The 27,953-nt window shown below is 47.6% G+C and overlaps 1 long non-coding RNA gene and 1 pseudogene across 2 annotated transcripts; one reads left to right on the top strand and one right to left on the bottom strand.

Annotated features, from left to right (window-relative positions):
- Window positions 1-27,953, top strand: part of LOC115636545 — a 1,011,845-nt pseudogene that overhangs the window by 282,643 nt on the left and 701,249 nt on the right.
- Window positions 16,001-19,275, bottom strand: LOC115636817. Of its 2 annotated transcripts, none has more exons than XR_003997078.1 (3): window positions 18,950-19,275; window positions 17,769-18,626; window positions 16,001-17,517 (listed from the first exon to the last, which is right to left on the bottom strand). It is a non-coding gene; the product is annotated as an uncharacterized LOC115636817 (long non-coding RNA). The 2 variants fall into 2 exon arrangements; XR_003997077.1 differs by lacking the exon at window positions 16,001-17,517 and having other exon boundaries at window positions 17,845-18,115; window positions 18,474-18,626.

The following is a 27,953-nucleotide window of genomic DNA, read 5'->3' as shown; positions in this document are numbered from 1 at the left end:
AGAACCTCTCCATAGACCCCTTATACGACAACCTTTCTACAATATTGGCTGCAAATATAGAACAATGGTCGCAACGGTGATCTATACAGTTACAGATTATGTCAATAATGTCACAGAAGGTGACACGGCATCAGTGAAACTGATATTGGAATACTGCCTACAGTTTTGGTGTCCGCATTTCAAAAAGATGTTGTGAAAATGGAGCTGGGGTAGGAAAGAGCCACCAAATGTTCTGAGGGCTGAAGAAAAATGCCTTCTAGTGAGCTCAACCTGTTTAGTTTATCAAAAGAAGATTGAAAGGTGACTTCATTGAAGTGTTGAAGTGCCTTAATAGAGAGAAAACAATGGATATCTTTAATCAAGCAAAGAATGACATAACAAGACCCAATGGCTGGAAGGTGAAATGAGACAAATTCATATTACAACTAAGGCACAAATATTCAACAACGAGGATGATTCAGCACAGGAACAAGCTACCAAGGAAAGTGGTGGATCCGCCATCTCCTGATGTCATTTAATGAAGACTAGATGCCTTTCTGGAATGTGTTTGTCCCAAAAGTAGCAATTGTGTCATACAGGAGGTCTGTGATATGCAGGGGGTCAGATTAGATGCTCTAATGGTCTCCTCTGGCCATAAAGTCAACTAATTTCTGAAGAACTGAGTGTAGCATTGGGAACAGCATCTGATGTTTTCCTGTCTTGCCGGCTTGCTTCCTAGAACAAACGCTCCTTGAGTGGGGTGATCCACAGGGAGTAGCTCAAACCTCCAAAGTACCTGGGCAGGAGCAGGACATTAGCCCAGCAATGGAGGGGTGTGGCAGTGACATCACAAAGGCCTTTTGCAGGACTTGAGACTATTGGTCAAAGATGGTGGGGAGGTGATGACCTCACAGAGAGATGCTGACATTAGGCAGGCAGGACGGGGGCGCGGGGCCAGGGGAACCTCAGAGACCCCTGTGGCTTTGCTTCAGCAAGTCTCCTTCTCCAGGTCTCTCTTTGATGACTGAGAGAGTATTCGCATTCATGTACATGAGCGCCTGGAGGAACCTCTTTCAAGTTTTCTCCTTCCCTTTTAGTGATTTTACTAGAAAACAGCTGTCCCTGTTTAGAAGGTAAGAGCCTCCTCGATAGAAGAGGTGTCATGGGGGCATCACAGTTCTGACTCCGTGGCCCCCACCCAATGTAAGGAAGTTCCTGCCACCCTGCTCTATGTTCACAGTGCGAGAGAGAGCAGCATTCTACTGCAGAGATTTGCTTCTAGCTGCCAAAGCAGAGCAGCAGGCTCAGCTGTCAGAACTTTCTGGAGCAATGAAAGGGGAGGGGCCCAGCCTCTGTAGCAGGAATGCAGGGCAGGTGAGTTCACAGTGGGTATTGTGGAATACTGGTGGAGGCCAATTATAGTGATATAATCAACAGGCGCATCTACGCTGACAATTTGTCATTTTAAGTTTGCTGTAGAAAGCTCTAGGCCTCTCGTCAAGATGCTTTTATTTTGTCACCAAAACAGGGCAGTTTTGTCACCAGATGTGGCATTGCAGTGTGTACATCAGCCACAAGCTTCCCACCGAAGGAGTGCTGTGTGTTTTTCACACACCTGAGCAATATAATTCTGCTGAAATAACTTTGTAGTGCAGACCTGGCCAAAGATTCACATACACACAACTTGCAAAGAAAACCTCACCTGCTCTTCTGCTTTGCAGAATCCAAACACAAGCAAAGCTTGTCAGGTCCCGGTGGGAGATGGCAGGGGGTCAGGTGTCAGCAGACATGACACCTTAGTCGCAGGCAGGTGCTTCTTGGAGCCAGCACCATGGCTTAGTGGCTTAAATCACCTGTTTCATAAACAAGAGATCCTAGATTCAACTCCCAATCATGCCTTGTGTTATATCCTTGGGGGCAGCCAGTTTAGGAAGAAATCACTTGAATGCAGACAGCTAACAAAGCTACCATTTATTTACAGACACGGACCTCACCTGACCAGCCGAATCTGGCTGGGCTATCCCCTAATAATCTAACTAAGTTGCCATAGGAACAAAACCTATGACAACCAATTACACAACATATTCCTCCCCCCTTAATAAGAACATCCCCTAAATAAAACACACACTAGACTAGAGAAGGAGGGTCACTAGACTAGAGAAGGAGGGTAGACTGCTTCCATTCCCAGCTAAACCCTGGGGATTATTTTGCCCCATAACAGTGGGATCGCTGTAGCTAAAGATCCAGACATTGCGGAGACCTTCTGTCTCTAGATGGATTACAGCGAACTTCTGAGGTTGTTGCACCCAAAAGTACCATGGGCTCAGGCCTGACAATGGGCTCAGGGTTGGCAGCACAAACGAGTGAGGAGGTAGTATCAGCTCATGCTGGGCAAAGAGGTATCTCAGCCACCAGCAGTAATGGAGGAGAACAGTCAGGAACAGGTGATTCTTGATTCGGTGTCTCACCAGAAGAGGTGAAGTCAGACCACTCAACTGAAGGTGTGTCCTGAGGACTAGCATGACCTGGCAACAGCTGATCTACATGTTGCCGCCAGGTAAGATTCTCTGCAGTCTGGACAGTGTAGGAAACAGGTCCTGTTTGAGTGATGATCATGGCAGGGACCCATTTAGCTCTGGAAGTATAATTCCAAGACAAAACTGGCTGTCTCGAGCTAAAAGTTTGGTCTTTTGCTCTGGGTGCCTGATGACTTGATATTGCTGCTGACATTGCACAATTTGTCGGGGTTCAGAAGGCTTCAGCAAATCAAAGCAAGTGCACAGCTGTCGTCCCATCATTAGAAAGGCCGGTGATGCCTTGGTCTTAGCATGAGGTGTGTTTCTGTAGGAAAGTAAGAAGGTATCCATACGCTTTCGAATGGAGTGTTGTCCCCTTGCTGATTTCAAAGAGTGCTTCATTGTCTGCACAAATCTTTCAGTTAATCCATTGGTGGATGGATGATATGGTGCTGATGTGATGTGGTATATCCCATTTGCCTTCATAAAATTTTGAAACTCCTGAGAGATGAACTACGGTCAGTTGTTCCTCACAAGTTGTTCTGGCAGATCGAAACAACTAAAGAGTTCCCGTAGTTTTTGGATAGAACTCTCTGCAGTAGTGGACTGCATTATAGAGACTTCTGGCCATTTAGAATGGGCATCTACTGGCACTAAGAACATGCTTCCTTCAAGGGGGCCAACGAAGTCAATGTGAATACATTGCCACAGGTTTTCAGACCAGTCCCATGGGTGTAGGGGTGCCCACTAGGGTGCATTCCTTACACCCTGACATGACATACAAGCTTTTGCCTCTCTTCAATAGCATTGTCCAATCCAGGCCACCAAAAATAGCTTTGTGCAATTTCCTTCATGTGCACTATTCCACAGTGACCGGAATGTAGCTGCTCTAACATCTGTGATCTCAGTGGTGGTGGAATAATGACACGTCTCCCCCACAACAAACAACCAGATTGGACCAATAACTCCGTCCTCCTGGACATGTAGGTAACAAGGTCTGGTGAGACCGGAGAGGATTGTCGAGATTTTCCATGCATCACTAGGTTCATAACTTGGGACAATACTAGGTCAACGCGAATTGCGTTCTTCATCTAAGTAGCAGTGATGTGTGTATTCTCTACCTGTTCAAAGTAGAAGATTTCCTTTTGGGCACTATCTTGATGTTTGACTGGCAAAGGCAACCTTGAGAGGCCATCTGCATTGCTATGCAGAGTGGATTTCCGATATTTGATTTCATATATGTATGCTGAAAGTAACAATGCCCAACGTTGCATACGAATAGCAGCTAATGGGGGAATGCCTGTGTAGGGTCCAAAAATTGATGTCAGAGGTCGACGGTCTGTGAGAAGAGTAAACTTCTGCCCAAACAAGTACTGATGAAACTTCCAAAATCCAAAAACAATTCCCAATGCCTCACGTTTGATTTGGGCATAGTTAGTTTCTACTTTGCTTAGAGTGTGTGAAGCAAAAGCAATAGGTCTCTCTTCTCCGTAAGGCATAATGTGTGACACGACTGATCTCACTCCATAAGGGGAGGCATTGCAGGCCAATTGTAGGGGTAAGGATGGATCAAAGTGCGTTAGAACTTCAGAATTTAGCAATGCATGCTTAGCTTTGTTAAATGCAACATCACAGGCTTCAGTCCACTTCCAGGCCTTGTTCTGCCCAAGGAGATCGTGAAGTGGTTTTAGCAGTGTGGCTAACTGTGAGATGAACTTTCCATAATAGTTCAGTAGTCCTAGAAACAAATGTAGCTGGCTAACATTTCGAGATGGGGAAGCCTCCACAATAGCCTCAACTTTTGCAGGAGTCTTATGAAGACCCACAGCATCAATGATGTGTCTCAAATATTCAACAGAGGGCTGGAAGAATTCTCACTTGTCTTTGCGAACTCTTAGGCCATACTCTTCCAGTCGTTGTAGGGTAGCCTCTAAATCCTTTAAGTGATCCTTTTCATTCCTTCCAGTGACCAGGATGTCATCCAGATAGCACTGAACTTCTGACAAGCCACACAAGATCTGGTCCATAGCCCTCTGGAACAGGGCAGGAGCAGATGTTATTCCGAAGGGTAGGCGACAGTATCGATAAAGCCCCTTATGAATCACAGTAGTCAACAGCTCTTGGGACTTTCCATCGATGTGCATCTGTAAATATGCTTGACTCAGATCAATCTTACTGAACTTTTGTCCCCCATCCAGGCCTGCGAAGAGGTCATGGATGCGGAGAAGCAAGTATTGCTCTGCACACAACACTGGGTTGACAGTGACTTTAAAAACACCACAAATCCGGAGGGAGCCATCTTTCTTCACTATTGGAATGATAGGAGTGGCCCATGGGCTATGGGTAACTGGTATTAGGACCCCATTGGTGACTAGGCAGTCCAGGTCTGCTTCAACTTTTGGCCTGATGGCATATGGCACAGTTTGTGCTTTCAGATATTTTGGTGGACTGTCAGGTTAAATGTTCAACGTCACAGTGATTCCCTTCATACTTCCCAGATCCTCTCCAAAAACAGCAACATGTATCCTTAATAGAGGGGTTAGACTGGTTTCTTCTTTAATCATTCTGTGCACTTCTACCCAGTTCAGCTGAATCTTCCTAAGCCAAGACCTACCCATTAAGGCTGGGTAATTACCTCTCACCACAAACAGTGGCAATTTAGCAGCCTGTCCCTTGAGCTCCACCTTAACATCAATAGTGCCCAACATGGGCACAGCTTCTCCCGTATATGTCTTCAGAACAGTTTTTGTTGCCTTAAGCGGAAGATGCTGTAGCTTTTCTTTACACACAGTCTCGGAGACCAGCGAGACGGCTGCACCGGTGTCCAGTTACATGCGTATAGGGTTGCCATCAAACAACGGGCTTACCCAGTATTCATGTGAGCCCACTGCTAAAGACAAAACATGCAGTGGCACTTCCTCTTGCGATGAGGTGTCACCTTGATCATGCTGGGTCTGCTCTAGGGTATGCAGGGTTTCCCTTTTTGTCAGCCAGACCACAGGCCTCTTTTTCTTTTGTTTATAGGCACACTCAATGTATCCCTTTTTGCTACAGTATCGGCACACCAGGTCCTTACACCAGCATTCTGATGCCTGGTGACCTGGCTTACCACAGCGGTAACATTCCTGACGCCTCACAGTTTTGTGGGTAGGTTCTTGTGATACTTTATGCACCCTAGGGAATGCACCGATGTATTGCGCCTCCTCTGTAGCCAGTTCCATGGAGACTGCAATATCAATAGCCTTCTGTAAGGTAAGCTGAGCATCTGTCAGTGGGCACTTCCATATAGCTTCACTGTACAGGCCACACACTAACCTGTCACACAGGGCATCATTTAACATCTCCTTAAATTCAGTGTTCTGCTAGTTTTTTAAATTGCTACAAATTGTACAACTGTTTCATCTTATTTTTGGTCTCATTTGTGGAACCTATATCTTCCAGCAACTACCAGTGGTTTTGTGGAAAAATGGGACCCCAGGATTTCCACAATGTCACAGTAAGATTTGGTCTCAGGCTTAACAGGATGTAGTAAGCTGCGTAGCAGGGAGTAGGTCTTAGCCCGTAGAACACTTAAGAATATTGGCACCTTTTTCTCTTCTGTAATGTCATTTGCAATAACAAAAAGCTCAGAACACTCAGTATACACATGCCACTGCCTGGACCTGTGCTTCCATTGAGGTGAACTAGGGAATTGCCTACGAGCCAGGATTTTCGGGGGGTGGCATTTTGCCGGGGGGTGGCAGGAGGCTCCGGTGGACCTGCTGTAGTCGTGCCTGTGGAGGGTCCGTTGGTCCGCGGCTTTGGTAAAGCTGCTGCAGGCATGCCTGTGGACGGTCCGCTGGTCCCATGCGGCTCCTGTGGACCTCCCGCAGGCATGGCTGCTGCAGCTCCGCTGGAGCTGCGGACCAACGGACCCTCCGCAGAAATGGCTGCGGCAGCTCCACCAGAGCCACGGGAGCGGCATGCGGGGCTGTGAAATGGCCATGTGCCTAGGGTGCGAAAAACTCTAGCGCAGGTCCTGGCCACTGCATTATATTCTCATCAAAAGTTTCCAGTGGCCTGGTCAGGGTAGCTATGATTTTAGTTTCACTTTCACAGTCAGTGCCAACAAGCAGTTTTTGTTTGTTTGTTTATTTGTTCTTTACCTTGACTTCTACTTCTTTCTGTTGCTGGGGCAGCACGGATATCTCATCCTCTTCATCACTTGTTATATCCTTAGGGGCAGCCAGTTTAGGAAGAAATCACTTGAGACCAGAGAGCAGCAAGCACAAAGCTACCACGGAGCTCACCTGCCCAGCCTAAGCTGGCTGGGCTATCCCTTAATAATCTAACTCAGTTGCCATAGGAACTAAAACCATGACAACCAAATACACAACAGAAAGGTGACTTCATTGATGTGTTGAAGTGCCTTAATGAAGAGAAAAGATTGGGTATTAAAGGGCTCTTTAATCTAGCAGAGAAAGACATAACAAGACCCAATGGCTGGAAGGTGAAAAGAGACAAATTCATATTAGAAATAAGGCACAAATATTCAACAGCAAGGATGATTCACCATAGGAACAAGCTACCAAGGAAAGTGGTGGATTTACCATCTCCTGATGTCATTTAATGAAGACTAGATGCCTTTCTGGAATGTGTTGGCCCCAAAAGTAGCTCTTGTGTCATACAGGAAGCCTGTGATATGCAGGAGGTCAGATTAGATGCACTAATGGTCTCTTCTGGCCATAAAGTCGACTAATTTCTGAAAAACTGAGTGTAGCACTGGGAACAGCATCTGATGTTTTCCTGTCTAGCCCACTTGCTTCCTAGAACAAACGCTCCTTGAGTGGGGTGATCCACAGGGAGTAGCTCAAACCTCCAAAGTGCCTGGGCAGGGGCAGGACATTAGCCCAGCAATGGAAGGGTATGGCAGTGACATCACAAAGGCCTTTGGCATGACCTGAGACTATTGGTCAAAGGTGGTGGGGAGGTGGTGACCTCACAGAGCGATGCTGACATCAGCCAAGCAGGACAGGGGCGAGGGGCCAGGGAAACCTCAGAGTCCCCTGTGGCTTTGCTTCAGCAAGTCTCCTTCTCAGGTCTCTCTTTGATGAATGAGAGAGTATTTGAGTTCACGTACATGAGCACCAGGAGGAACCTCTTTCAAGTTTTCTCCTTTCTTTTTAGTGATTTTACTAGAAAACAGCCATCCCTGTTTAGAAGATAATAGCCTCCTCGAGGTTTGAAACCTGGTCAGTCTGATCCATCTGGTGAAAGTTGAATTCTAGGCATGGAAAACACAAGCTTAAGGAGGCAGAATTTTATTGCGCATCTGGGATTTTGTCCCTTAGAATCACTGGGGACATTAGGGTTTCTCCTTTTTGTTTCACCTTTTCCTCCATCCCTCCCTCCTGTCTGTTACAGCTATCCCCTTATTCCATTTTGTTTCTTACAGCTGTCCCCATACTCCATTTTGTTTTTGTTCTCCTCCTGTGGCCGCCCTTCTCTGGCTGTTAAGTTGTTTACCAGGGCCACTGCCCTTCTCAAAGGGAGGGCCCCTTATGTTGTTTACCAAGAGCCATTGCCCTTCTCAAAGGGATGGCCACTTGTGCTGCGTGCTAATTGGGACCACTGCCCTGTTCAAAGGGTTAGTCCTGTTATCACCTTGTTGAACCTGGGCTTGGTGTAGGGCAGGCAATGTCCAGAGCTGCAAGACCTATTGTGTTTTTAAGATCCTGGTCATGAGTCATAGGCCTCATGTGCTTTTGAGTCACCTATTGCACAGGACTCTGCTCAGGCATGTCTCTGTGCTCCCCTCCAGTTTTTTCCCTGTGCCTCCTTCCCTGTGACAGAGGGAGCCTATCAGGATTACTGGCGGGAAACTGCCTAAATTTGCCTTTAAAAACAGACATTTTTGAAACAAACATCAGAAAGGTTCCTGCATTGCTGCCTGGTCTGATCAGCCAGGGATTTTTGGGGGGGTCCTTTCTCTGCTCTCATTTTATTTTTGAGCGTACCCCCAGTTTTTAAACCCTCCCAAAAACGAATTGCTGCCTGAGAGATTTCCTGATTATCAAGACTGTACCGAGCCCTCCTTGCGTCTTCTGATGTTGCTGCTGCTTCTGCCTTTGCTACTGCTTTGGGGACTGGTAAGAATCCCTCTGTGAAACTTTCCATACTTTTATTTTATTACTTTAGCTGCTGGCTCTGTTTCCCTAGCACACAGACTCAAGCTAAACCTTGGTTTGTGTCTTAAAACCTCTCTTAAACTCCACGGCGCTTTGCTGCTAAAAATAAGCTTGTGCCACTGCTAAGCTCTGCTCCCTGCTTTCAGCTGTATCCACTACTGCAGCCACCATCCCTTGGCTTCCTTGGGGGCTGCCTTGGGAGCTGTATCCTGGGCACATACCACTCTGCCCTCTGTAACTTCCCCATAGCATAAGGTGCACCCTAGGTTTTGCTTTTTAGTTTAATAAGTCATAGTTTGCTAAGATTGTAGAGCTTGTAAGTTTCACCTGCCTTGTTATAGTTCGCTGTTTTGTTGATCTGTATAGTTGCTTGTTATAGTTTGCTTAGAATTGTGATATTTGTTGTTTTGCCTAGTCGTTGATTAAGATAGATTTTAAAAAGCCATTGCCTGGTTGTATTCTGTACCTGTTTTATTACTTTGTATAAGCTGCTTGTAATTTATATAAGTTTGATTAAGTTAGAGGATAGATAAGGTTTTTACTGCTTGAATTCGTCTTCCCGCTGTCCCAATCTCTTCCTGAACTTTCCCATGTCTGTTTTTTCCCCACTCCAATCTCCCCCTCTGTGTACTTCTCTGCCTCCCTGTTGTAACCCCTTGCTGCTTCTCCCCCCCCCGTGTAACTTCCCAAACCCTTTGCTGCTTCTTTCCTTTTTTTTGGGGGGTGTCCCTCTAGCCCTTCTTTACACCTCTCTGCTGCCTCTCCCGTGTTCGTGCCCCTGCTTCTTCGCTGCCCCTCCCCTACCGAAGATCACCATCACACTGCTCCGTTTGTCTTCATCCCGCTGCTCCGCAACTTCCCTGAAGTGCTATCTGCTGCTGCAGCCTGTTTCTTCCCTCAGCCATCTCCCCCATTCTCCACGTGCCTTCTCATCGCTTACAAGTTCAGCGCCCTCCCCTCTTGCTGCTCCCAGACTCCCCTTAAGTGTGCTCCAGCTGCTCTTGTCTCCCGTACCTCCAGCCCGCAGGCTCCTGAAGACTGCTGCTCTGGGCTTCAGAGTCTCTCGCTGTTTGCAGCTGCACTCTCCTCTCCTCAGATACCACTAATCACTCACTCCCCTCCCCCCTCATGTTTCTTGACCCAGCTTTTAGGTACACTCTTGCTATCACTGCCTCACAAATTAAGTCAGTACTTTTCTACATTGCATAATTTCACTTATCACCCATATTGTATTATTGCACCCTGACTCACATTTTACTTGTGGTTATAACACCCAATTAGTTGCCTCCATTTTTCTAGTATACTTTGTATACCATTTTTATATAGAAGCTACCATTTTATTTTGCATTTTCTTTTGGGTACGTTTTGCATTCCACACTGTATCTAGAGTTGTTCCTATATAAAGTTAAGTTGCTTATTGACTGTACTGTATCCCACTGTCCTGAAACCCACTTACTGTACCCCACTGTTAAAACTCCCTACACTGTTCAATAAGAACTCCCCTATCATTGTCTATTGTAAACATCTTATACACCCCATCCCATCGCATTTCATGGTTAAATTCCCACCACTTCCCTTTCCCTTTAATAAAGAAATTAATTGGCACCCCACCTGTGTGGTAATTGCTCCCCAAGATCCCATATACCTGCAGGCAGGGACACCTCCCTCCATCCTTTCTCTTTGTCTCTTGCTTCTTCTGTAATTTCTGCTGTTCCCCTCCCAACACCAGGAGAGAGGGTGTGTGGGGGGGTGGTATGGGGGAGTGCTCTGCAGCTTACGCTGTGGGAGGTCCACCCAAAAATGTGGGGCTGAAATAGTGCTCGGGCAGTCAGGGCCGTATTAGCCTTTTGTGGGCCCCGGCACCAAACATATTTGTGGGCCCCTATGTAGTCACTGTGGGCTCCGAGTGTGGGCCTGGTGGGGCAGTGCCATTGTTGCCCTAGTATACCCGGTACTGAACCTCAGAGACATTTTTCATTGTGGTCACACACCTCTCCATGACTATATGCATTGCCATATACAGCTCCCTCAGCCCCCGGGTTTTCTTATTGAGCTGTACAACCATGTGGGTTTATCAGTGTCCACAGTGAGAAGAACTTTCATGGTGACCCAGGAAACTCCCCACAGATTTATCTCCTTCCTCATTCAGACCTTCTCTAGTCATGTATCCAGTACCCCTTCTATGTCACCAGTCACTGCATGTGGTCCTAGTCTCAGCTCAAAGTTTTAAAGCCAGCAGATACCTGATCAGTTCTGACAGATCCCTCCCTCAGCACCCATCCTGCTATTTGATCAAGGTACCTGCAAACAACTTTTCCCCAAAGTGAGGACTTAGCCCTTGGGAATCTGAAGACACCAGCCTTTCTCCCTCTGCTCCCATCTACATGCTAGTCTGCTACCTGATCACCACCACCTCTCCCCATACTTGTTTCTTTTCTACTTTGGACATACTCCAACCAGCTGGAAGCTCCCTCTGCAAGCCAGACCTGTTTCCTCTTTCCCTGCTCCCCTTGACATTCTTTCCTACTGATGACCTCTGTTCCTTGAGGTTAACTCCAGTGTCTTTAGCTGCTCTAGCTTAATGGTCTCCAGTAGTCACAGAGCCACCTGCAGTTTCTCTGGCTATAGCCATGGGGCCAACTGCCAGAGACCAGCCTTAGACAGCTGCAGCTGCTAGCCGCAGGAGGGGTGGCAATTCCAAGGCTGAGCATGCTTGAAACTTGTGTCATAAACAGATGGTTAAGGGTTAATGTCTCTTTACCTGTAAAGGGTTAACTAGCTCAGTAATCCTGGAACACCTGACCAGAGGACCAATCAGGAGACAAGATACTTTCAAATCTCGGTGGAGGGAAGCCTTTGTCTGTGCTTTTTGGGTTTTCCTTTGTTCTCTCTGGGTTCTGAGAGGGACCAGACATGTATACAGACTCTCCAATTTTCTGAAACAGCCTCTTCTGTTCAATTTAGTAAGTACCAGTTAGAAAGGCAGTTTGTCTTTTGATTGTTTTCTTTATTTGCAAATGTGTATTTTGCTGGAAGGATTGTATCTCTGTTTGCTGCAACTTGTAATTGTGCTGGGAGGAAGATTCTCTCTAGTGTCTATAAGCTGAAAGACCCTGTAACATTTTCCATCTTGATTTTACAGAGATAATTTTTACTTTTTTCTTTCTTTTATTAAAAGCTTTTCTTTTTAAGAACCTGATTGATTTTTTTTTATTGTAGTGTAAGACCCAAGGGGAGGGGGTCTGCACTCACCAGGGAATTGGTGGGGAAAAGGAGAGAAGGCAGGAGGAAAAGCCTGATTTCTCTCTGTGTTAGGATCACTATCTCTCTCTCAGGGAGAGTCTGAGAGGGGGAGAGAAGTGGGGGAAGGTGAATTTCCTCTCTGTTTTAAGATTCAAGGAGTTGAATCACAGGGATCTCCCAGTGTTACCCAGGGAGGGTAGAATCTGGGAGGAAGAAAGGAGGGGAATGGGTTATTTCCCTTTGTTGTGAGACCCAAGGGGTTTTGGGTCTTGGGATCCCCAGGGAAGGTTTTGGGGGCCAGAAAGTGTCCCAAAACACTATATTTTTGGGTGGTGACAGTTCTATCATTTCTAAGCTAGTAATTTAGCTTAGAGGGGTTCATGCAGGTACCTCATCTTTTGGACGCTAATGTTCAGAGTGGGGAATCATACCTTGACACCTTGTAACAGCAGCACTAGGGACTCTAAATCCTCAGTGCTGGCCCTAGGCAGCTCTAGAGTTAGGAACGTCCCTCCTCTAGGCCATGGCTTTAAATACCTGAGATTCCCATCACCTGCAGCAGAGGATACCAATTCTCACGCACCCCTCAGCCAGCACATAGTCGTGCAGAAAGTGCAGCCTGAATGATTTTGGAGGCTGGGGTGCCAGAAGGCTCCCATCTCTGAGCAGCAGCTCTGCAACAAGCTCACATGCCCCCCGCCCCCACCCCCGCTGTGAGATCAGGACCCTGTGAAGACAGTGTAGTTACCCTATGTATAATGAGTTCTATCCAAAACCTGTTGACGTGAATAGAAGTCTTTTCATTGTCTTTAATGGGCTGTGTATAGAAGAAAAGGCCCCATTCTAGACTCTAGGAGCAAAGTGCATTCTATGTGGCACTGGTTTACTAGTGTAACAGGAAGGTTTCACATTACCTAATGAATAAGTAACACCTCCTGCAGCACCTAACTTTTTCTGAGACGCTTCCCACCCAAATATTAAATGTGAACCTGCTTCACTTACAGGGGCTGAACATATCAGCTGGGACGGTCACAAAAGCAGGGCACTTCTGAACTCAGCAGGAGTTTTGGATGTGCACAGAACACACACAGGACTGGTTCCTGCCTGGTTACACAACTGCAGTACAAGTATCAGAGGGTAGCCGTGTTAGTCTGGATCTGTAAAAGCAGCAAAGAATCCTGTAGCACCTTATAGACTAACAGACGTTTTGGAGCATGAGCTTTCGTGGTTCACCCACGAAAGCTCATGCTCCAAAACGTCTGTTAGTCTATAAGGTGCCACAGGATTCTTTGCTGCAACTGCAGTACAGTGAAACAATTTTCAGCTTGTGTGATTGGAGGATATCTGGATCCATATTATAAGACTGTCCTACATAAATGGGGAAAAGTTGAGGTGCCTTTGTTATTCTTTTGTTCCATTCCTTGTTTCTATGGAGAATTTGCCAGTGCAATATCACTGTCTTCCTTTAAAACACACAAAACTTTAAAAAAAAAAAAAAAGAATGGTAGTGGCTGTTGAAAATAGCAATTCCAGTCCTAGTTAACACTGGGAAGACCCTAGCATTTGTTGCTCAATTTTATCCTACTTTTTCTACAGCAAATTACAGTGGATAAGCATATTTGATTTGGGAGAAATGAAGTAACAGCTGCCCAAACTGAGCTTGAGCACTCCTGAATTTTGAGGATGTTCAAATCCGGAAGGCAGGTGCTAGATTCCCTTTCTGAATATTAGATAAATCTGGAAAGGAAAAAGTAAAAAAGTAAATTTCTATTTTCATGGCTCAGAAGTGGAAATCCTCCTGTAGTGTATCTGAAGCTTCCCAGGTCCTCTAGTAGAGCTTCCCCTCCCTTACTTATTTTAACTTCTGGTGGGAGCCACATATCTTCCTTGCTAGGCTTCAGATAGAGGAGGGGGGGCACTGTCCATTTAGTCCACCCAGTTCTCTCTTTGGGGGCTGCCAGGCGAGGTCAAACCAGCATCCCTAATCCAGTCTGGGGAAGTCTTCTGGGGCAAAGCTTTCTACTCCTTGGGCACATTTGTTCCCCATTCACAGTGCCACCCCCTTCTAGCAGCCAGTTCCCCATCCAGAGCAAGCTGCAGCGCATGGAGTCTCTCAGCTTCCCCCCTCCCTTTCCTGTTGATAGCAGCCAAGGGAATGCTGGAAAATGTAGTTCTTACTCTGCTCCAGGGCTGGCTCTCTAGGCAGGGACCTGGCAGAGGAACTAAAGCTCCCAGGGCCCTGTGAGGTCTCAGCTCCCATGCTGGATCCGGACTGCTCTGAGGCTCCATTTCTGCAGAGGGGAGGAAACGAGTGTTACGGGCCCCCTTCTGAGCTTGGGCCCGGCCCTATGGTGCCACTGGCATTATGTTAAAAGCTCTTGTGTGGATTGGCCCAGGCTGAGGTTGATGGTGGGATGGAAATTGTTGAAATCATGGTGGAATTCCTCAAGGGCTTCTTTTCCATGGGTCCAGATGATGAAGATGTCATCAGTATAGTGCAAGTAGAGATGGGGCATTACGGGACAAGAGCTGAGGAAGCGTTGTTCTAAGTCAGCCATAACAATGTTGGCATACTGTGGGGCCATGTGAGTACCCCTAGCAGTGCTGCTTGAAGGTATACATTGTCCCCAAATGTGAAATAGTTATGGGTGAGGACAAAGTCATGAAGTTCAGCCACCAGGTTTGCTAGGACTAATTGGTGAGGGTATACTCTCAAGCCTACCCAGGAAAAGGGGTGTAGGGACTTGGGGAGGAAATTAGTCTCAAGTCTGCCCAGGAAAGGAGGGGTTAGGGACTTGGGAGATATTTGGGGAAAAGCAGAGTTCCAAGTGGCTCTCCCCTAAGATTTGGAATACACTTGGTGATGGCAGCTTACTGTTAACCTAAGCTGGTAAATAAACTTAGGGGGGTTTTCATTCAGGTCCCCACATCTGTACACTAAAGTTCAGAGTGGGGAGGGAAACTTGGTGGAGGAAAACAGATTCCCCACTTGTCACTTGTGCACTGTCCTCCTCCTGCTCCTCCAAAAAGTCATTCTCCCTGTTCCGTGCTACTCCGAACTTGCACGAATCCATGGACAGTGGTGGGGTAGTGGTGGCATCAACCCTCATAATTGCATGTAGTTCATGGTAGAAGCGGCATGTATGGGGCTGTGACCCAGACAGCCCATTCGCCTCCCTGGCTTTTTGGTACACTTGCTTGAGCTCCTTGATTTTTACATGACACTGCTCTGTGTCCCTGGAATAGCCTCTTTCCATCACGGCCCTGGAAACTTTAGCGTACATACACCACTACCCCGATATAATGCGACCCAAAATAACATGAATTCGGCTATAACGCAGTAAAGCAGTGCTCCGGGGGCAGGGCTGCGCACTCCAGTGGATCAAAGCAAGTTAAGTATAACATGGTTTCACCTATAAGATTTTTTGGCTCCTGAAGACAGCATTATATCGGGGTAGAGGTGTATTTGTGTTTCTTTTTTTGGAACATAGCTCTCCCATAACAGATTCATCTCTCCAACATGCGATGAGATCCAGTACCTCCTGTTCAGACCATGCTGGAGCTCATCTGCAAATCCAGGACTGTGTGGTCTCTCATGATGATGGACTCTGCATGGTCGCCTGTGATGGTAGACTGTCCTGATGGTCACCTGTGCTGATGAGCTCACCACAGTGGCCAAACAGGAAATGAAATTCAAAAGTTCCCGGGGCTTTTACTGCCTACCTGGCAAGTGCATTGGAGTGCTGTCCAGACCGGTCACAAGGAAGCATTCTGGGATACCTCTCAGAGACCAATAAACTCAAATTGCATCCACAGTACTTCTAACCTGGAACCGTGATCTCAATTTTAGCCCTACTCCACTTGTTGAGGTGGAGTACAGAAACCAGATTAAAGAGCCCTTTAAATAAAAAAGACTGATCTGGGCATGTGCACGGAATCAGTTTTATTTCAAATTAACTCTGCTAATTCCAAAATAACCGCATACTGTAGACCAGCCCTAAGGCTATGTCTGCACCTCAAACACTGGAAGTATTCTTCCCACAACCCAACCCAACCCTGACTACACTGGGGCTCACATTAACTACTTCTCTGTGGAGTAAATTTTTCACACCCCGGAGAGATGTGGCTATGTCACCATAGCTTTTCAGTGTGGATCAGCCTCTAGGTGGCTTTTTGACATGAAAGAAAACTGAGTAATCAGTCTTTTCCTTGATATTGATGGTTGACGACTGCAGCTTTCATACCTGTTGGACACATCCTATAACAGATGTCAGGCTGCTCCTTTGCAAATTAGAGAAGTGGAGAAATCCGTGACCCTTACAGGCTCAGTGAGTAAAAAGTTATATAACTTTCTCCTCGAGTAGTTTTCCTTTTAATAGAAATTAACTTTGAAGCTAAGCAAAATAAGTTCTATTTGAAATACAAAAAATTTAAATCTATACTGGGCCAATATTCTCTTACACACTCTTTCTCATGCACATTCTCTCATCCCAGCTTTTAGAGGGAGGTTTTCTACCAGAAATCTGTACACTACATAGGGTAAATTAAATCAAATCAACTTTTTAAGATTTGCCATCATTTCCTGTATGACTAACAAAACAAAAACATCTTTCCATTGTCCAAAATAATTCAGTTAATCAAACAATAAGTCTTACTCTTTAACCAATAACTTCACCTATAATTTCATTTTCACTGGTAACAACAACATATTCAAATATCACAAATTCTTCTTGTATATGTTAGTTTTATTGTAATCCCCATTGCCAACAACTGATCCTTAGCTCAAGTTGTGGTTTGTCCCAACTTGGTTCCCAACCACTTCTGTGAGTTCATCTCTCTCTGGCTCTTTTGGCATGTGTGTTGGTGGAAGGAGTCTCCTATATGGGAATGTTTGCATCATGAGGAAAAATACTTGTCTTTTCACACTTTTACATCTTTCAAAGTAGGAGGAGGTAGAGGAGAAGTGATGTAAATACATAAAACAAGAGAAAATTAAGGTCTGGTCTACACTAAAGTCATTTATCGGTATAACGATATTGCTCAAGGGTGTGAAAAATACACACTGGTGAGCAATGTAGTTACAGAGCCCTACTCCCCTGTGAAATAACACTACATCAGCAGGAGAGCTTTGCCTGCCAACATAGCCACCACCACTTGTGGGGGCTGGACTAATAAAGTTCCTGGGGAGAGATTTTTCCCATTGGCAGAGAGCACTGTAATCGCAGTGCTATAGCTGCACCAACATCAGCTTTATTGTGTAGCCACAGCATCAGACACAAAACCTCAGAATAAGGACTCAACACGCTAGTATCCAGAAGTCTGAAATTAGAGCTTGAAACATTTGTTGCCTCATTGGTTACCATCATTTCTACAGCCTGAAAGTCCTTGTTACCCAATCAGGCAGCCAGTTTGGGATCCAAGGGGAAGAAATGTCCTATGAAGTACTCTCACTTTGAATCCAAACAGTGAAGGATGATTGTTCTCAATCTAACCCTGGCATCCACTGGAACGTAATGAGACACACTGAACTAGGAAGTGAGGTTGTACAAACAATTTCTTTGGGCCCTAAGAGGAGGTTTTCCCACACTCACTGCATTCATAGGGCCTCTCCCCTGTGTGGATGTCTGATCCCTATTAAGGTGCAAGCTGTGACTGAAGGTTTTCCCACACTCACTGCAATCATAGGGCCTCTCCACTGTGTGGACTAAGTGATGGTAAAAAAGGTCTGATCTTTGAGTGAAGGTTTTCCCGCACTCGCTACATTCGTAGGGCCTCTCCCCTGTGTGGATTCTCTGACGCTTAATAAGGTGGGAGCTGTGATTGAAGGTTTTCTCATACTCATTGCATTCATAGAGTCTCACACCAGTGTGGATTTTCTGATGTTCAGAAAGGGCTGATCTTCAAGTGAAGTTTTTCCCACACTCACTGCATGTATTTTCCCTCTTTCCCATGAGGATTTCCTGCTGTGTTCTGGTTTCCTTGATGCTCTTCTGAGTTCCCTGACAGGAAATAAATTTACTCATTTTCTCTCCTGGCTGGTTTCCCTGGTCTCTTTCTGGTCTGTGCTGAGTCTCACATGATTTTCCCGCTCATGACTCCTGGACACATTCCTTTTCACTCTTTGTGATAATTCTCTGTGTTTATCCACTTGCTCAACTTTTTCCTGCTGAGAATTCTCCTCCTCTTTCTCACATAGCATCGCATCACCTGCTGTGAGAGAGACAGAAACCTCAGACAGGGATGGAAAAGGAAAGACCAAACCAAACCAAGTGCTGGAGGGAGGTCAAATAAAAATCAAGAACTGAACTCCCTCAAACTCTTCCCCCAAATAGGAGAGGAGGGGATCAATTCAGCTTCTGCATGCCATCCAAATTCGCAGGGGGAAGGGAGGAAGCTAATGCCTGGTGTCTGCGAGGATCTACAGGAAGCCATGAGCTATATTTACCCTGAGGATTGACTCCTGCTAGGGACAATAATGAACTGAGAGACCTCCCAAGGGCTTTGTAGGGCATCCCAGATGTTTTCTTCAGGCACTTACAGATTCTGAGTTGGTTTAATGTGTACTCACCTGTGCAGGGAGCTCTCAGGATCTTTCGTTCCTATGAACCCTGGAGGTCTGAGATCCATGACTCTTCCCATTGTTCCAGCTGGGAGATCACATCAAGTTGGGAAACTGTTTTATTTCATCTCAGCAGGGTTTCCAAAGGAGTTCAGTGGATTTCTTAAGACATGGTCATAAAAAAAATTCTATTAATTTATCTTCAGTGCTTAGCATGACCTCGTGTGCCTGAGGCAGTCCTCACTGAAAATGCCAATAGCAGGGCAGGTTAAAAAAGGGAAAGCAGATGCTCTCAAAACTTTTGGTTAACACTGAAGTTAAACTCACCGACCAGTAACAAACTGTGCTTCTGATCCCCGACATGGGTTATTGAGAAGCTGAAAATAAATCAATCACACAACCCCCTTTATTGCATTCCACTTCTCTGACTCCCAGTCAGCACCTAGGTCCGGTACAGTGAGAGGTTATTTAAAAACTCTACTCACATAAACAAAATGTTCTTTTGACCTCAAAGTGTCAGCCATGTTACCAAGCCTGTAAGGGTTTGGATCTTACTGAAAATACCAGGATGCCAGGCATCTAAACTAAAAGCTTAGATAAGAAACAGAAAGAAAACAAGAAACACAAAGGAAGTTGTTAAATAGGAAAGCAGTCAGATACATTCAGAAATTTATATATCAGGTTCTTAGCAGTTTTGGTGAGTTGCCAGTTTGAAAGTCTGTTTGGAACAGAGCCACAGCTTGGATGGGTCATTCAGTCCTTTGTTCAAGGCTTCAGTTTGCATAGGAGCTGACTTTTGTTTTTGCCAGTGGGTGCCACATTCCGGCCCCACCCCCACTGTACTTCTTCCTGCCCCATCTCCCTAGACCAGGGGTCCCCAACCTTGGCACCCGTGGGGGCAGCTAAATGTGCCTGCATCCTGACCCCCGGTACAGCACCCGCTGAAATGCCAACAAATTTCAGTGGCATTTTGAGAGGGACGCCTCTCGATGACGCTGCTTGCCGCTGACAAGTGACATCATTGAGAAGCACTGCGCCTGAATTTCTGCGACATTTCAGCGGCGATGTGCTAACTCTAACCCTAACCATTGCCCTAGACCCTCCTGAATGCCTCCTTCTTACTGACCCCCTACTCTAAATGCCCCCACCTACCGCTTACTCTTTTCCATCCTCCTAGAGCCTAGGCCATTTATTAAACAACTCCAAGCAGGTTTGCCACAATCTGTCCTTCTCCCTTTCCCAACCTGTGCATTTCCTGCCCCGCTCCAACTTCCAAACCAGACTGTGCAAACCTTCCCATCTCCGGTGTATTTGCTGTCCCTCTCCCTCCTGCAGGAACCCACCAGCAACCATGCAATAATCCCTACCTGGACTGACTCCTCTGCAGCCATTTCTCTCCTCTGTCCCATGGGAGGATGGGATGAAGTTGACTGAAATATGGACCTCATTCTGCAGCCTGGCAGGGTGAGAAGGGCAGTTGTGGAGGATTCAGAACAGGCCTTACTTAATTTCACATCATGATTCCCCCAGGCTCTCTGCAGACAGACACCCTAGAGTCTGCTATCCTGAGAAAATGCTTGATTTCTTTATTACAGTGTAGACCTGCCCCCTCCTGCTAGGCTAATCCCACAGACACATTTTTAACCATCCTTCTCCCTGCCACATCCCATAACAAAGTCTCTGAACACAAGGCTAGAAAAGAGCAGAACCAAAGGCGTCACTGTGGAGGATTCCCTCAGACACTGACCCCAGGGAAGCCACATCCCAGCAGGGGGAATATAGAGTCAGGAACTGGCTTTTCCTCTGTCTGATCCTTGTTTTGTTCACTGAAAAGTGGTTTTGCCCAGGGATACATGTGTCTGGGTGGACTAGAGAGCTGGAAATCTCTCCCCCCACTCATTTCTCCAACTGCCCCTTTCAGTCTCTCCTTCCCCTGTCCTCTCTCCCTGCTCCTCTGGCTGGGAAAGTCCATTCCTGGTTCTTTGCTCTCCCATGTCAGGAGAAAATACAGCCAACTACTAAGAGGAGGAGAAATGGGGGGAGAGCTGTTTGTGCAGAGTCACTTTCTTGCCAGTCCCCAGCACTTTCTCTGAGGTCCGTCTGTTACATGGAGTCTGAGGCTTAGAATTTGTATTAACAGAGCCCATTTGTATTAACTTTCTTCTGCGCTGAAGAAAGTTGTCACCTGGGCCAGGCAGAGAAGAAGCTTTAATTAAGGTCACTTCCCAGCACAGAACCCCTGCTGGGGGAGCAGCAGCTGCTAATCCTGGTCTCCCAGATCACAATGGAGGCTGCAGCATCTGACCCAGGAAGCTGAACCCTAATATCATGAGCAGAGAGGGACAGACCATTTGAGCAGTCTTCCCTCCTTTTGCTCTCTGGGGAGAGAAGCGAATGAGAGCCTCTCTGCACAGGGAGAATCTCATTTCCCCCACTGTCCATCTGGAGTCACTCCTTGTCTTTCCATACAGTGACTCTTTATTAACATTGCTTTCAGTGAATCCAGATTTCAGAAAGAATGAGTCCAGAATGCTGTGGAAGATAGTGCCATAGTGTGGCAGTGCTAAACCCCTTTCCACCTCCCTCACTGCCTAGATCTAGGGCAAGAAATTGAGGCAGGAATTTTCCCTGTGAAACCAGAAGTTCCTGTGGTTTTTCAAGAGGAGAGAAAAGCAAAAGCTGTGATTTCACCTCACAGTGTTTGGTAAGTGATGTGACAGATCCAAACCAGTGGGGTACAGGAGTCAGGTCCTATTGGTATCCAGGAGGTGCGCGGGTTCACCCGCCCACTTCTAAAGTATCTCCCCCCAGCCTAAGGGGAGGACTGACAGGTCCGTGACACCAAATAAGTACAGGGGACAACTAATGAAAAAAACAGGATCGGAAGTGAGGTCATAGGGCTAAACGAAGGGAACCTGATGGGGACACCAAGCAGAGAACCCCAGACAAAGCCCACTGGTCCTCAAAAGCGTCAAGGGAGCCAGAGGACGCCGCCCAGAGGAACTCTGCCCAGATGCGTGAACGGATGGAGGAACAGAAATAGGCCCCACAGTCGCAGGAAATCCCGTCGGCCAACCTCCTCTCCCTGGTTTTGTAGGCAGCTAGTTTGGCCAGGGCCAAGAGGAGGTTGACAAGGAGATCCTGAGTCTCTTTGGGGCCATGGATGGGGAATGCTTAGATAAACAGGTGAGGGGAAAAGTGCAACCAAAAATGCAATAATAGGTACAAGAGGAGCAGGAACAGGGGCTGCAATCTGGCACACTGTAAATAAATGTGCACCAGGGTCTCTTTCATGCCACAAAAAGGGCAGGTGTTGGGGACGGGGTAAACCATGCCAAGTACATGCCCGTGCTCACAGCCCCGTGAAGGAGCTGCAAACTGACATCCCCGGCGGGTCTCATAGACTCATAGGTCAGAAGGGACCAATCTGATCATCTAGTCTGACCTCCTGCACAAGGCAGGCCACAGAACCCCACCCATCCAATTTTACAACAACCCCTATCCCAGAATCGAGTTATTGAAATCTTCAAAATGGTTTGAAGACCTCAAGCTGCAGAGAAACCACCAGCAAGCGACCCGTGCCCCACGCTGCAGGGGAAGGCGAAAAACCTCCAGGGCCCCTGCCAATCCGCCCTGGAGGAAAATTCCTTCCCGACCCCAAATATGGCGATCAGCTAAACCCTGAGCATGTGGGCAAGAGTCACCAGCCAGCACTCAAGAAGGAATTCTCTGCAGTAACTCAGTTCCCATGCCATCCAACATCTCCCCGCAGATCACTGAGCAGACCTATCTGGTGGTAATCCAAGATCAATTGCCCAAATTAACAATCCCATCATAACATCCCCTCCATATACTTATCAAGCTTTGTCTTAAAGCCAGGAAAGTCTTTTGCCCCCACTACTTCCCTCGGAAGGCTGTTCCAGAACTTCACTCCCCTAATGGTTAGAAACCTTCGTCTAATTTCAAGTCTAAACTTCCTAATATCCAGTTTATACCCATTCGTCCTCGTGCCTACATTAGTACTAAACTTAAATAATTCCTCTCCCTCCCTAACGTTAACCCCCCTGATATATTTATATAGAGCAAGCATATCCCCCCGCAGCCTTCTTTTGGCCAGGCTAAACAAGCCAAGCTCTTTGAGTCTCCTTTCATAAGGCAGTTTTTCCATTCCTCGGATCATCCTTGTAGCCCGTCTCTGAACCTGTTCCAGTTTGAATTCATCCTTCTTGAACATGGGACACCAGAACTGCACACAGTATTCCAGATGGGGTCTCACCAACGCCTTGTATAACGGTACTAACACCTCCTTATCCTTGCAGGAAATACCCCGCCTGATGCATCCCAAAATCGCATTTGCTTTTTTAACAGCCGTATCACATTGGCGACTCATAGTCATCCTGCTATCAACCAGCACCCCAAGGTCCTTCTCCTCCTCCGTCGCTTCCAACTGATGCGCCCCCAACGTATATCCAAAATTCTTATTATTAATTCCTAAATGCATAACCTTGCACTTTTCACTATTGTATTTCATCCTATTTCTATTACTCCAGTTTACAAGGTGGTTCAGATCTTCCTGAATAGTATCCCTGTCCTTCTCCGTGTTAGCAATACCCCCCAGCTTCGTGTCATCCGCAAACTTTATTAGCACATTCCCGCTCTTTGTGCCAAGGTCAGTAATAAAAAGATTAAATAAGATCGGTCCCAAAACCGATCCTTGAGGGACTCCACTAGTGACCTCCTTCCAGCCTGACAATTCACCTTTCAATACGACCCTCTGGAGTCTCCCCTTTAACCAGTTCCTTATCCAACTCACAACTTTCATATTCATTCCCATCTTTTCCAATTTGACTAACAGTTCGCTGTGCGGAACCGTGTCGAACGCCTTACTGAAATCTAGGTAAATTATATCTACCGCATTTCCTTTATCTAAGTAATCCGTCACCTTCTCAAAGAAGGAGATCAGATTGGTTTGGCACGATCTACCTTTACTAAATCCGTGTTGCAATTCGTCCCAATTACCATTGACCTCTATGTCCTTGACTACTTTCTCCCTTAAAATTTTTTCCAAGACCTTGCATACTACAGACGTCAAGCTAACAGGCCTATAATTACCCGGATCACTTTTATTCCCTTTCTTAAAAATAGGAACTACATTAGCAATCCTCCAATCATACGGCACAACCCCCGAGTTTACCGATTGCTTAAAAATTTTCGCTAACGGGCTCGCAATTTCACGCGCCAGTTCCTTTAATATCCTTGGATGGAGATTGTCCGGGCCCTCCGACTTCGTCCCATCGAGCTGTTCAAGTACGGCCTCTACCTCAGTTGCGGTAATATCCACTTCCATATCCACATTCCCGTTTATCATCCCTCCATCATCCCAAGGTTCACTAGTCTTATTAAAAACTGAAGCAAAGTACTTGTTTAGATGTTGGGCCATGCCTAGGTTATCCTTAATCTCCATTCCATCCTCAGTGTATAGCGGCCCCACTTCTTCTTTCTTTGTTTTCTTCTTATTTATGTGGCTGTAGAACCTTTTACTATTGGTTTTGATTCCCTTTGCAAGGTCCAGTTCAATGCGGCTTTTAGCCTTCCTCACTTTATCCCTACATGTTCTGACCTCACCAAGGTAGCTTTCCTTACTGATCCTGCCTTTCTTCCACTCCCTGTAAGCTGTCTGCTTTTGTCTGATCCCCTCTCTGAGTTGTTTGCTCATCCAGTTTGGCCTACGACTCCTGCCCATGGTTTTTTTCCCCTTTCTCGGGATGCAGGCTTCCGACAGTCTCCGCAGCTGCGACTTAAAGTAATTCCAGGCCTCCTCCGCATTCAAATCCACTAATTCCTCCGTCCAATCCACTTCCCTAACTAATTTCCTTAACTCTTTAAAATTAGCCCTCGAGAAGTCAAAAACCCTAATCCCAGATCTACATTTGTTTATCCTTCCATCTAGTTTGAACTGAATCAGCTCATGATCACTCGAACCAAGGTTGTCCCCTACCACCATTTCTTCTACGAGGTCCTCACTGCTCACCAACACCAAATCTAAAATGGCATCTCCTCTCGTAGGTACTTCAACTACTTGATGAAGAAATCCATCCGCTATCACATCCAGAAAAATCTGACCCCTATTATTCTTGCAAGTACTCGTCCTCCAGTCTATATCCGGGAAGTTGAAGTCTCCCATAATCACACATTTCCCCTTTGTGTTTACTTCATTAAAGACATTAAAGAGGTCTCTATCCATATCCCAATCCGATCCCGGCGGTCTGTAGCACACGCCAAGCACTATCTCAGGGGAAGCTCTAGTTGCTTTTTTACCCAATGTGATTTTCGCCCAGACAGACTCTGTCTTATCCATTCCATCGCTTCTTATTTCGCTACAGTTAATGTCATCATTGATGTACAAGGCTACTCCACCACCTTTGCCTTTCTTTCTGTCTTTCCTAAACAGCACATAGCCTTCAATACCCGTGCTCCAGTCATGAGTACTATTCCACCAGGTTTCAGTTATCCCTATAATATCTGGTTTCACTTCCTGCACTAGTAACTCCAGTTCCTCCATCTTGTTACCTAGACTCCTCGCATTAGTGTACAGACCTTTTAATTTTCGGCGTTTGGCATCTCGAGACCAGGGCAGAGTATAAGCTGGCCCACTGGGGCCTCTCACCCTCGAGAGGTGGCAGGAGGTCCCGCCAATTGGTATCAGGGCAGGATGCGAGGGTGAGGTAGTGGAGAGTGTGGAGTACGAGTGTGTACAGGTGTTTCTGTGGCGCGGCCTGGAACAGAACCGGCTGCAGATAGTGCAGCCAGCTCACAGTGAAAGGGTGAGGCGACTGATTGGGTCCACGGGGCAGGGGCCCAATAAAAATGTCCACGGGGCCTGGGATGGAGTGTGGGCAGGGCGTGCCCTCTTGCAGGACCTGGTCGAGGTAAGCCCGAGCAGCAGGCAGTAAAGTGGCCTTCACCTCCTGAAGTATGTGCCGGGGAGCACGAGGTCTGGAGACCCCCACATGCTGAGTGAGCATCAGGGGATCCAGCTAGTCTCCCCAGTCTTAGTCCAGGAGGTCTCTGACCCTGGTGACTCCCGCCAAGACCAGCCTCTGGCTCACCGCAGGGGACTCTGCCACCTGCACATGAAGCTGGGGATTGTGTAGCAGGGGCTCCAGGAGGAGAACGGCTACCACGGTGGCTGTCACGGACCTAGTCATTGAAAAGAGCTTCCAGGTTCGGAGGAGGTCTTGGTAGAAGACCGGCAGCCCAGAGAGGTCTCATGGAAGACCTCTTGGATGGAGGTAAAAGAGCTGCCGGTTGCATCGGAGCCCTTGAAAGCGGCAGAGGAAAGTGTGCACCAATACACTCCATGTCGGACTACCTGCCCGTACAGAAGTCTCTGCAGCACCTGGAGATGGAAGACATGGACCTGAGTGTGTAGGCATTTCAGGCCCTGTCCTCCCTCCTTCACGGGCAGGTAGAGGACCCCTGCAGAGACCCAGTGCATCCCTGGCCAAAAGAACTCCAGAATCGTCATCTAGAGGTTGGCTAAGAAACCCGGGGCTGGGACCATGGTGTTGAGCTGGTACCAGAGCATGGACAGGACCAGTTGATTGAGCACCAGCGCCCTCCCTCAAAGGGAGAGGCACTGGAGTAGTCCCGTCCATTTCCGGAGCTTCTTCGTCACCCTACCCCCTAAACTGTGCCAGCTCTCCGGAGGAGACGGATGCATGGCAGAAAGGTAAACGCTGAGATAGAGCAGCGGACCCATGCTCCACCGGATTGCCTGAAGTGCAGGTGGGAGGGAGCTTGCCTGCCACCTATCCCCAACCACCAGGCCAGAGCCCTTGACCCAGTTGACTCGGGCAGAGGAGGCCACCGAATAGATGGCCTGGCCAGCCTCCATCCGTACCATGTCGCCTGGGTCCTGGACCATGAGAAGCACATCATCGGCGTATGCCAACAGGACCAGCCGCAGTTCCGGCTCTAGAAGCACCAACCCCGTCAGCCTCCGACGGAGGAGATAGAGGAAGGGCTTGATTGCCAGAGTGTACAGCTGACCTGAGAGGAGACATCCCTGCTGCACTCGCCCAAAGCTGACTGGTTCAGTGAGGATCCAGTTGAGACACTCCGCAGAAGCGTACAGCACCTGGAGAAAACCCACAAACCGGGGTCCGAGGCCAAACGCTCACAGAGTGCTCAGGAGATACCCGTGCTCCACCCTGTCGAATGCCTTCTCCTGATCCAGAGACAAGAGGGCGAACGACTGACCATCCCTACACCCCAATTCCAGAAGGCCCCGGACCAAATACAGGTTATCAAAATCATGCAGCCCAGGATGGTGTAGGTCTTTTCTGGGTGGATCACGTCTGCCAGCACGGACCCTGGCCGCACCAAGATGGCCTTTGCAACGATTTTGTAGTCCATGCTGAGGACCAAGACGGGACACCAATTCCGTATGTTGCGGAGGTCCCCCCTCTTTGGCAATAAGGCGAGCCCAGCTCGCCTGCAAGAGAGCGGGAGGACCCCACCCTGCAAAGACTCAGCCCAGACGGTGACCAGATCTGGGCCGAAGACATCACAGAACACGCGGTAGAACTCCACGGTCAGACTGCCCATGGCCGGAGATTTATTGGTGGGCATGAGACAGAGGGCTTCCGAGAACTCGGCCAGAGTGAGAGGCAGCTCTAGCCGGTCCCGGTCGCCCATGCTGACCATCAGGAGACCGTCCCAGAGCACTCTGCAACCATTAGGATCGGTTGGATCCGGGGAGAAAAGAGTCGCTAGAAGGCCATGGCCCTCTCACACATCTCCGCTGGATCCCTGAGGGGATGCCATCCTCCGCCAGGAGGCAGGTGACGTGCTTCTTGGCCCCTCTCCTTTTCTCCAGGGCATAGAAGAAGCAGGAGCGGGATTGAACAAAGGCGTCCTGGGCCCGATGGTCTTTGAGGGCCCAGAGCTCCTCCCGCTTCTCCCGGCACACTCCACAGAGGGATGGATCCTCGGGGCTGGTGGCCAGACGCCTCTCCAGCTCCAAGACCTCCTATTCCAACTGCCCTATTGCTGCATTCCTCCGTCGGCTGATGCTCTGGGTGCAGTCACGGCAGAAGAGCCGGGCGTGCACCTTCCCCAGATCCCACCACTGCCACGCTGAGGGAAAGGTGCGCCTCTGCCCTCCCCAGGCCAGCCAGAACTCCCGGAAGGATGCCACGAAGCTTGCATCCTCCAGCAAACTATTATTAAAGTGCCAATAGGCTGGCCCTGGCCTCCCCGCGCAGAGCGAGACCATCTCGGTGGCAAGGTGGTGATCTGAAAAGGGGGCTGGCCGAATGCTGGAGGAGTGCGCCCGTGAAAAGTGGAAACACAACAGGTAAATGCAGTCCAGCTGGGAGTGGTGCAACCGATGGGCCTCCACCTGGACGAAAGTGAATGTTGAGAAGTCATCCGGGTGGTGGTCGCGCCAGACATCCACCAGGGAGTGGCGATCAAAGATCTCCT

Source organism: Gopherus evgoodei, chromosome 1, assembly GCF_007399415.2.
Source record: "Gopherus evgoodei ecotype Sinaloan lineage chromosome 1, rGopEvg1_v1.p, whole genome shotgun sequence".
NCBI classification, from domain to species: domain Eukaryota; kingdom Metazoa; phylum Chordata; order Testudines; family Testudinidae; genus Gopherus; species Gopherus evgoodei.
This window is presented reverse-complemented; position numbering and strand designations above follow the sequence as displayed.